The sequence below is a fragment of the Papio anubis genome, chromosome 9 (genome assembly GCF_008728515.1).
Source record: "Papio anubis isolate 15944 chromosome 9, Panubis1.0, whole genome shotgun sequence".
In the NCBI taxonomy this organism is placed as follows: domain Eukaryota; kingdom Metazoa; phylum Chordata; class Mammalia; order Primates; family Cercopithecidae; genus Papio; species Papio anubis.
In genome coordinates, this window is record NC_044984.1 from 54088774 (window position 1) to 54099621 (window position 10848).

Consider the following 10848-nt stretch of genomic DNA (forward strand, 5'->3'; position numbering starts at 1 on the left):
GCTTCTGAACAGCAAAGAAAACAATCAACACAATGAAGAGATAACCACAGAATGAGATAAAATATTTGCAAACTACCCATCCGGCAAAGGATTAATAACTAGAATACATAAGGAGCTCAAATAATAGGAAAAAATCAAATAATCTGATTTTAAAATGGGCAAAAGATCTAAATAGATAACCCTCAGAAGAACACACACAAATGGCAAACAGGTACATTAAAAAGTGCTCAATATCATTGATCATCAGAGAAATGCAAATCAAAACTACAGTGAGATGTCATCTCTCCCCAGTTAAATGGCTTTTATCCACAAGATAGGCAATAATGAATGCTGGCAAGGAGGTAGAGAAAAGGGAACTCTCATACACTGTTGGTGGGAGTATAAATTAGTACATCTACTAAGGAGAACACTATGGAGGTTCCTCCAAAAACTAAAAATAGAACCACACTATGATCCAGCAAATCCCCCTGGTGGATATATTCCCAAAAGACAGAAAATCAGTATGTCAAAGAGATATATGCACTCCCATATTTACTGTAGCACTATTCACAAGAGCCAAGATTTGGAATCAACTTAAGTGTCCATTAACGGATGAATGGACAAGGAAAATGTGTTACATATACACAAGGGAGTATTATTCAGCCGTAAAAAAAGAATGAGATCCATTCATCTGCAACAACATGGATGGAAATGGAGGACTACTATGTTAAGTGAAATAACCCAAATAGAGAAAGGCAAACTTCACATATTCTCACTCATTTGTGGGAGCTAAAAATTGAACTCATGAAGATAGAGAGTTGAAGGATGGTTACCAGAGGCTGGGAGTAGTAGTACAGGTAGAGGGAAAGTGGGAGAATTATTGAGTACAAAAATATGAGTTATATAGAATGAATAAGATCTAGTATCTGATAGCACAACAGGGTGAGTACAGTAAAAAATAATTTACTGTAGAGTTAAAAAATAACTAAAAGATTATAGATGGAATTTTTGTAATACACAAAAAATGACAAAAGCTTGAGGTGATGGATACCCCATTTACCATGATGTGATTTGTATGCATTGTATGCCTATATCAAAATATCTCATACATACCATAAATATGTACAACTACTATGTGCCCATAAAAATTGAAAATGAAAAATACAACAAAGTACAAAAACAATCTCATTGTCCATCAATGAAAAAATAAATACAGAAAACATCATATATATAAACAGACACCTTTCAAAAGAAGACATACACATGGCCGACAAGCATATGAAATAATGTTCAACATCACTAATCATTAGAGAAATACAAATCAAATCACAATGAGACACCTTCTCACACCAATCAGAATGACTATCATTAAAAGGTAAAAAAGAACAGATCCTGGTGAGATTGTGGAGAAAAGGAATGATTGTACACTGCTGGTGGGAATGTAAATTAGTTCAGCCATTGTTGGAAGCAGTTTGGTGATTTCTCAACTTAAAACAGAACTACTATTCAACCCAACAATCCCACTACTGGACGTATACCCAAATCATTCTACCATAAAGACACACACATGCATATGTTTACTGTAGCACTATTCACAATAGAAAATACATGAAATCAACCTAGTTATGATAGATGAGATAAAGGAAACATGTGACATATACACCATGGAATACTGCATAGCCATAAAAAAGAACAAGATTCTGTCCTTTGCAGTGACATGGATGAAGATGGAGACCATTGTCCTAATGCAAGCACAGAAAACCAAATACTGCAAGTTCTCATTTACAATTGGGAGCTAAAATTGATTATACATGAACACAAAGAAGGGAACAATAGACACCAAGGCCTTCTTGAGGGTGGAGGGTGGGAAGAGGATGACAATAGAGAAGCTATCTATTGGGTACCATGCTTATTACCTAGTGACAAAAAATCTGTACACCAAACCCCCATTGCATGCAACTTACCCATATTACAAAGCTGCACATGTACACCTGAAACAAAAAGGTTTTTTTAAAAAGTCGTGTTTGTATTACACACACTCACACATGCAAGTATACATACACACAAAGAAATCATATTCAACCTTTAAAAAGAAGGAAATCTACCATTTGCAATGACATGGATGAACCTAAAAGATACCATGCTAAGTGAAATAAAACAGACACAGAAAGACAAATACACATGATCTCATCATGTATATGTGGAATGTAAAACATTGAACTCACAGAAATAAAGAGTAGAGGTGTGGTTACCATGTACGACGAGGTGAGGAAAAGGGGGAGATGTTGGTCATAGGGTACAAACTTGCAGCTCTAAAGTGAATAAGTTCTGGAGCTCTAGGGTACAGCATGGTGACTATAGTAATAATAATGCGTCATATACTTGAAATTTGCTACGAGTAGATCTTAAATATTTTCACACTACCACCAACAGCAAAGGCAACTATGTGAGATGGTTAATTAGCTTGCTTGTGGCAATCATTTTACATTGTAGTTATATCAAAACATCACTTGTACACCTTGAATATATATTATCTCTGTCTATTATAGCTCAATGAAGATAAAAATAAAATAAAATGCATTGTTCTAGTGTCCTTTTACTCTTTTAATAAAAATCCTTAAATAATTTTGGTTTTACTTATTTATACTGGCAGATGGTAGCTACTTCATCTTCAGTTAGGATTTCATGAATTCTCACTTGGTGCATGGTTTTGCCCTGGAGTTTCATATAAAAAGAAATGTGCTTTTTATTGAGTATGTTTCCGAATTACACAATCCAGGGGTAAATTCAGTAGTTTATAAATTTCTAAGTTATGTGGAATTATGAGTTGTGAACTTTTTGTCAATTTTGGGAAGCATCTACTTTATAAACCACTAAGATCTTCTCTAAGGAAAATAAAAGAATTTTTGAGTGAATTCATGTTTTATGACCAAAAACCTTAAATTGTTCCATGGGGGACTCTGAGTCAGTTAGCAGTTTAGATAAGCAGCCTTTGTGTTTTCACACTTCAATTTTTTTATTAAGTAAGAAAAATGTAAAGATTTTACAATGTTATTTTCACCAACTTTGAGCTTTCTTTATTTGTATGGCCACTCACTCTGACTTCACCACATCCAGCCCAGTACAAAAAAGCTAGAGAACAAATGCAAGAAATTCTTGGCTTTATGTTTAAAAATCCTGATTCAGGTTTGAAACAGAAAAGATTGTGAAAGATATAGGATACATTTAGTTTATGTGCTTCCTCACACACTCGTTTTAAAAATTTATTATGTATGTGTGTGTTTTTGCTATACCACCCAGAAAAAAATGTCTCTCCTTTTATAATGTTATATTCTACTGTGGCTACAAATATTGTCACCATTGTACTGTCCTCCTGCAGACATTATTGGTTCTCTGAATTTTATACTTCATTATGCTCTAGATGACATTCAATTGCCATTATCTGCATGATGTTGCCCCAGAGCTTTCTTAGAAGCCATAAAAGATAATTTTAAACCCCTAACCACAGACCTGAAGTGCCAGGGATTAATACACTTGGAGCAACCCTCAAGCTACGACAATCTAAAATCAGTCATCTGTCATCTCTCAGCTGGGACAGCTCTAAGACCTATGTTACTCACCTATTCCCAAACAGTCCTGCCATTACCTCAATGATAGGCCAACTTGATAAGATTTTTTTTTTACATCTTATCAGGAAGGAAGATGGCTTCCTTCTCTTCCCTGTTTCACTATCTCACACCACTACTGAACATACTTTAACTTCCTCCGACTATTTAAATTGAAATTCTTTTCCCAGGGTCTATTTCAGGGAAAAACGAGCTATAGTACCTACTATATTTTAAGTCTTTTAGAGTTAGGGACAGTACAGTATTATATTATTCTTCATATCCACAACACACTCGCATGAAAGTCTCCTAAACATAGCAAATACTTCAATAAATAATCAATCAAATTGAATGTGTGGTTACAATCGTAAATATTCTCATAATGTTGAGAAAATACGTGATCTATCTTTCATAAATCTACTGCACCTTTTTTGAACCCTGGCCTTCTCCTTTTACTATTCCAAAGAATCTGAATAAGGATATTTGATACATGTTTTAAAAATGAAATAAGTTCATTAAACACATTTTTAAAGTAAATAAAAAGTAAAAATCATTTTGTAATTCCATAATTCTGAAGTAGCCACTGTCAACATTGTATAGCTTCTGTCAGTATTTTAAAAAATGTGTATTGAAGTCAAGTTTGGAATTATATATTTATTATCTTTTTATCACAATAATACCATGTAATAATAGAAGGAATTTTGCTTCCAAACAAGGTAGATAACAGGGACTGCCTTCATCCTGCCTCCTGAGAAAAATGAAAAGAACAAAGTACATGAGACAACGGTTTTCAACACAGTAGCATTAGACATCAATTAACAAAAGACAGTGATGCCTGAGAGTCAGGAAACAATATAGGTGGGCCCTATGATTGCCCCCAAATTATTGTCTAAGGAGAGAGTTGAGGCTTCATTTCAGGAAAGAATTTACAGAGAAAGGCAGTCGTTCTGGGTAGTGGAGATACAGCTGGAAGCTCAGGAAGATCAAGAAAGCTGGAATAAACTGAGAAGGTTGCCAGAGAGAAGAGAAAAGAGTGAAGGAAGGAGGGACAGAGGTAGATAGATAGATAGATAGATAGATAGATAGATAGATAGATAGATAGAGAGAATATCTAGCCATCTGCAGAGGTGCCCCCTCAAGACTAAGCTGTGTATTAATCATTACATGAGTGTGAAGAATCTACTGAGGCTGGTAAAAGGATGACCAGAAAGGATTTGAGAGAACAGCCCCCAGATATTCCATAGGATACAGTAGAAAAGTTCTAGCAAACCTTATAATTATGGAATATTAGGTAAAGTATTCAGAAGGGTTTTGCCTCAATAGTGGGAAAAATTAGGTTTACATTAAATATTATTCTTGCCTTGCCTAACAAAGTGTAAAAGTGAGAACTGGGCCTGGCGCAGTGCTTTATGCCTCTAATCCTAATACCCTGGGAGACTGAGGCATGAGGATTGCTTGACTCCAGGAATTTGAGACCAGTCTGGGCAACGTGGAAAGACTCTGTCTCTATAAAACTTAGAATTAATAATAACAAAAAGCCGAGAGTGGTGGCATGCACCTGTGGTCCCAGCTTCCCTGAAGGTAGAGGAGGGAAGGGCACTTGAGCTGGGAGGTCTAGGCTGCAGTGAGTCAAGATCCTACCACTGCTCTGCAGCCTGGGCAAAAGAGGGAGACCCTATCTCAAAAAAAAAAAAAAGAAAAGAAAGAAAGAAAGAAAAAGAAAAAAAGAAAAAGAAAAAGAAAAAAGAGTGAGAAATGAAAGGATTAAACTCTTCCAGATAACTCATTCCCAAAAACAAGCTCAAATATTATTTATACGGAGTACCTTTACACAATAAGGAGAAATTTACAACATCTGGCTTCCAATTTAAAAAGTAGCAGATATGCAAAGAAGCAAGAAAATGTGACTTATTGTGAAGAGAAAGATGAATTCATGAAATCAGACCTATAAATGACTCAAGTAATAAAATTAATGGAAAAGGACACTAAATCATCTATTATAACTGGAAACCATAAGTGAATTCTTTTTAAATAATAGTTTTAACCTTTGTCTTTCATATTGGCAGGTAAAAAGTCAACCACCAAATTTGAAGCATAGAAGAAAATAGTTGCTGAGGTTGTTTATAATCATTCCTACTCTCTGTGCTCCCTTAGATACTCCTATACTGCTTAATGTGAATAGTTTGTTAATATTGCTGTAAAGTGTTATGTTGTATAATTTGAAGACAATCTTATTTTATTATATTCCATCAATTTATAATATATTATTAGTTTGATGCCTTATCAAAAATGCCTTGAGTTTTTATAATATATTTTGACAAATTTTACTACCATGTGTTCTGTAATAAGTATGTATTTTTGTACTTGCAGAAACTGCTGCTAACTTTTAAAGTTGTTTGGTTTTCAAGGCACTGATAATGGGTATGTATGAAGTCCATACTTTCTGCAGAATTAACCATCACACCAGAACAATACTGCTTTTTGTAGAATTGTCCTAGTTAATGAGCCCAAACTCTGCCTGACATTGGAAATTTCATAGAGCGTAATTAATGTAGAATTGAATTTTGAGCTTTTAGTCAGAACCTATGGTCAAGTGTTTTCAGGAGAAGTTTTTTTTTTTTTTTAATTGTATTTTACTTTAAGTTCTGGGATACATGTGCAGAACACGCAGGTTTGTTACATAGGTATACATTTGCCGTGGTGTTTTGCTGCACCTATCAACCCATCATCTAGGTTTTAAGCCCCGCGTGCATTAGGTATTTGTCCTAAAGTTCTCCCTCCCCTTACTCCCCACCCCCAGGTGAACATTTAAAAATAGAGATCAAAATCAAACTTCATCTATAGTACAAAAAATATTAAAGGAAACCCTTCAGGCAGAAAACAAATGATGCAATTGAAAAGCTGGATGTAGTTGATGGGTGCAGCACAGCAACATGGCACAAGTATACATATGTAACAAACCTGCACGTTATGCACATGTACCCTAGAACTTAAAGTATAATAATAATTATAAAAAATAAATAAATAAATAAATAAAGAAGAAAAAAAAAAAGAAAAGCTGGATGTTCACAAAAGAACAGGAGAAATGATAACTACATGGGTAAATATAAAAGATTTTTTGTTATTACTCACATCTCTTAAAAATATATAAAGCAAAGATGATACAACTTATATGGAAATAAAACGTATGGCAACTATAACACAAATGTCATGGGGGAAGAATGAAAATATAATTTTGAAGGTCATTGTATTTATGGTGAACCATATATCTTAAATGTAGGGTGTGATAAGGTCAAGATATATACAATAACACTGAAGCAACCACTGAAAGCACTAGTAATCCAATGAAGGATACAAAAAGAATTTATAAATAATACTCAATCCAAACACAATAGAAAAAGAAGAAAAATAGATTTAACAAAATATAATATAAATAGAAAATAGCAATATATCAGATTTTAACTCTATATTATCAATAATCACACTAAATTTAAATGGTCTAAACACACGAATTAACAGATATTTTCAGAATGGATTTTAAAAGTCAAGAGCCATCTAAGTAGTTTCTTTAAGATGTCCACTTTAAATATAAAGACACAACTAGATTAAAGGTTAAAGAAAAATAGAAAACATACACCATACTAACATTAATCAAAAGAAATCAGGAGTATCTATATTAATATCAGTCAGGCAATATTTTAAAATGATATGTGGGTCAATTCATCCAGAGAATATAACCATTCTAAATGTGTATACATCTAATAAAATTCATGAAACAAAAACTGAGAGACTTGTAAAGAAAAGTAGGCATATCCATAATTATAGTAGAAGACATCAACACTCCTCTCTCAATAACTTATATAAGTAGTCACAGAAGTCAGTAAGAATATAAGAGACTTTAAAAGCATTCTTGACCAACTTTATCTTCTTGATGATTACTGAATGCTACACCCAAGACAAAGTAAAGTACATATTTGCTGGAAGTACAGTAAGAACAATTACAAAGTAAGACCATATTCTATGCCATAAAACAAAATTCAATAAATATAAAAGCTTTCATAAAAAGTTCAAACATGCACAGACCATATGTCATACCTATTACACTCCTAGATATTTACCCGAGAGAAATAGCAGCATTTCCACACAAAGAACTATCCACAAATGCCGATACCATTTATTTCTTAATAGTCCCAAACTGGAAGGAACCCAAATGTCATCAACAGGTGAATAAATAAATAAATTGCAGTGTATCCATAAAATGGAATACTTTCCGCAATAAAAAGCAATGAGTCATTGTCACACACAAAGAAATGGATAGATCTGAAAATAATTACGACAAGGGAATGAAGCCAGATTCCAGGTCTACAAAATTCTAGAAAATTCAAACTAACTTATAGTGACAGAAATCAGATCAGTGTTTGCTCAGGGAAGAAGAAAAGGAGCAGTAAGGAGAGATTATAAAGAGGCCCGAGAAAACTAAAATTTTGAGTGTAGTTAATATTGTCATTTTTCTGATTTTGCTAATAATTATATGAATGTATACATACATCAAAATATTGAACTATACACTTCAAGTATGTGCAGGTTTTTGCATGTCAATTACAGCCTCAATAAACTTATTTTAATACAATAGTCATTGTATTAGTCAGGATTCTATAGAGGGACAAAACTAATGGAATATATATATTTATTTATATTTATTAAGTATTAACTCACAAGATCACAATAGGCCATCTGCAAGCTGAGGAGCAAGGAGAGCCAGCCGGAGTTCCAAAACTGAAGAACTTGGAGTCCAACGTTTGAGGGCAGAAAGCATGCAGCACGGGAGAAAGAGGTAGGCTGGCAAGCTAGGCCAGGCTCTCTTTCCACATTTTTCCACCTGCTTATATTCTAGCCTCACTGGCAGCTAATTAGACAAATGTGTATTTCACTTTGTGCCCACCCAGACTAAGTGTGAGTCTGCCTTTCCCAGCTCGCTGACTCAAATGTTAATCTCCTTTGGCAATACCCTCACAGACACACCCAGGGTCAACACTTTGTATCCTTCAATCCAATCAAGTTGACAGTCACCACAAGCCCACCCCTTGTCAACTTGAGCCCATAAACATCTCTTGAGATCATACATAACCTTCAAATGAAAACAATAAAAAGGTCATAATTATGCCTAACATAATGTAACTATCTTTGCACCACCAGAAGCACACTAATCCCAACCCAAATACTATTACATAAAGTTAACAATACTTAAATGCTGATGTGAAGTCAATAAATTTTACTTGATAAAGGAGATAAAGGTAATAAAGGATAAAGGAGAATGGAAATAAAGCAAGATTATTTTTTAGTACAAGTGTACATATGCACAACATGTTTTTAACAAAAGAAGGAGGAAATACTCAGGACAATTGCAGTCCTCGTTTCTGCATCTCATTACGTGGTCATCACTGGTATTGATGACTACCTTCTTCTACTACCCATTCTGTATTCCCTTTGTCTTCAGAAAGAACCTCAGCAGGTAACATTTTTCTCTTTTTTCCTGGTGGAGTGACCCAAAGCTTCATTCGTGAAGGGTCTGGGTCATTTGTAATCCTGCCTGGATTGGGTTGTTATACATTCCCATTGACCTTAATTGCAGGGCATGGTAATAGTAAGAGACACCCTAATGGATATCCTGTATTCCATGCATACTCTTCCTTACCTCCATTGAAGTAGTAGTACAGAGGAGTAGAATGATTACATCTTGATAGTCTGGGTCAATAACCCTACCAGTCAGGAAGCCAATGTGGGTGTTCTGCCAACTGCTAAGTATGTCTATGCTAATTATGCATTCTGGCACTGGGGAAATGACCACAGGATAAATCTGGGGACCCACTGGACCCACTGTAAGTCAGACCTGAGCTAAAACTCCATTAATCACTTGACCTCCAAATGACCCTACTTTAACTGGAGGACCACAGTGATGTTTTGGATCCCCTGGAGTCAATATCGGCTCAGAGCCAGTGTCCAATAGTCCCTGAAATGTCTGATAATTTCCCTTTCCTCAATGCATAGTTACCCTGGTAAAAGCCCAGTGGTCTCCTTGAGGAAGGATGGGAGAAAGATTTACTGCATAAATTGTCAGTAATACAGTGGGGTCCTTCCTAAGGAGACCAAGCCTCCCCTTTATTCAAGGGGTTATCAGTCCGTAAACTGGAAATTGAGGGACAGTGATTTTCTGTTTTTATCATTCAAATTAGTCTTTTGTTCATTTAACATAGAAGTTTTCTGCTTATATTAATTAAGTGGGAATGCAGTAGGCTTCCTATCAATTTCACTTCTAGGAACACTGTGATTAATTAGCCAATGCCACAGCTCTACATGAGTCAGACCATTCTGATGCCATTTTGCCTCTGCTGTTCATTATGGTAGCTACGCCTACCTTGCGTTTGATGGTTGAGTGCTGCCACTTGGCCCCTGCCACCTCAGGATCCAATTATTCCCATTGTATTTAAACTTTGTAGTTCAGTGACTGCGGTTCCCACTCTTAGATCTGATGTACAGAGAAGAGCAATTACAGGTCTCTTCAAAGATGCAGGTGCCGACTTCACAAATCAATTTCACAAGGCATTAGTTAAGGGTATATTTTTTGAATCATCCCAGTTAGGATAAGTAGGTCTAAAGTGACTAATCCACTCCACCATTCCAATCTCCCTAAGCCTTTGGATCCCTTCCTCTACATTAAACCAAGGGAGATCAGGCATTTCCAGCTTGTTCACAGTGGGCCATCTTTTAACCCATATTTCAGCTAACCAAGCAAATAAACTATTATAACCTTTCTTTTAACTCCCCAAATTGCAACATTAAATGCGGGATCCCTACTTAGTGGGCCCAAATCAATAAATTCAGCCTGATCTAACTCTATGTTCCTTCCACCATTATCCCACACCCGTAATATCCATTCCCATGCCTGTTCTTCAGTTTTTGGTGTATAGAAATTAGAAAACTCAAGTAGTTCTTTTCTAGTGTAGTGTACCTCCTCATGGGTCACACTCTCAACCTCACCTCTAGGGGACCTCTGAGACTTTAGTCTAGTTATAGGTCTAGAAGCAAACAGGGGTGTTGGGGGTGGCTCCTGAGGAGAATCAACAGTATCTTGCTTGGCATATGTCTCAGGGTAGGCCATCACAGTTGCCTCGGGCAGCACAGGGCTTTCTCCTCAGACAAAGGTGGAAAGGCTGATGGCAGCATGGGTTGGAGAGGGGATGCTGCCATTTCTGGGGATGGGGAA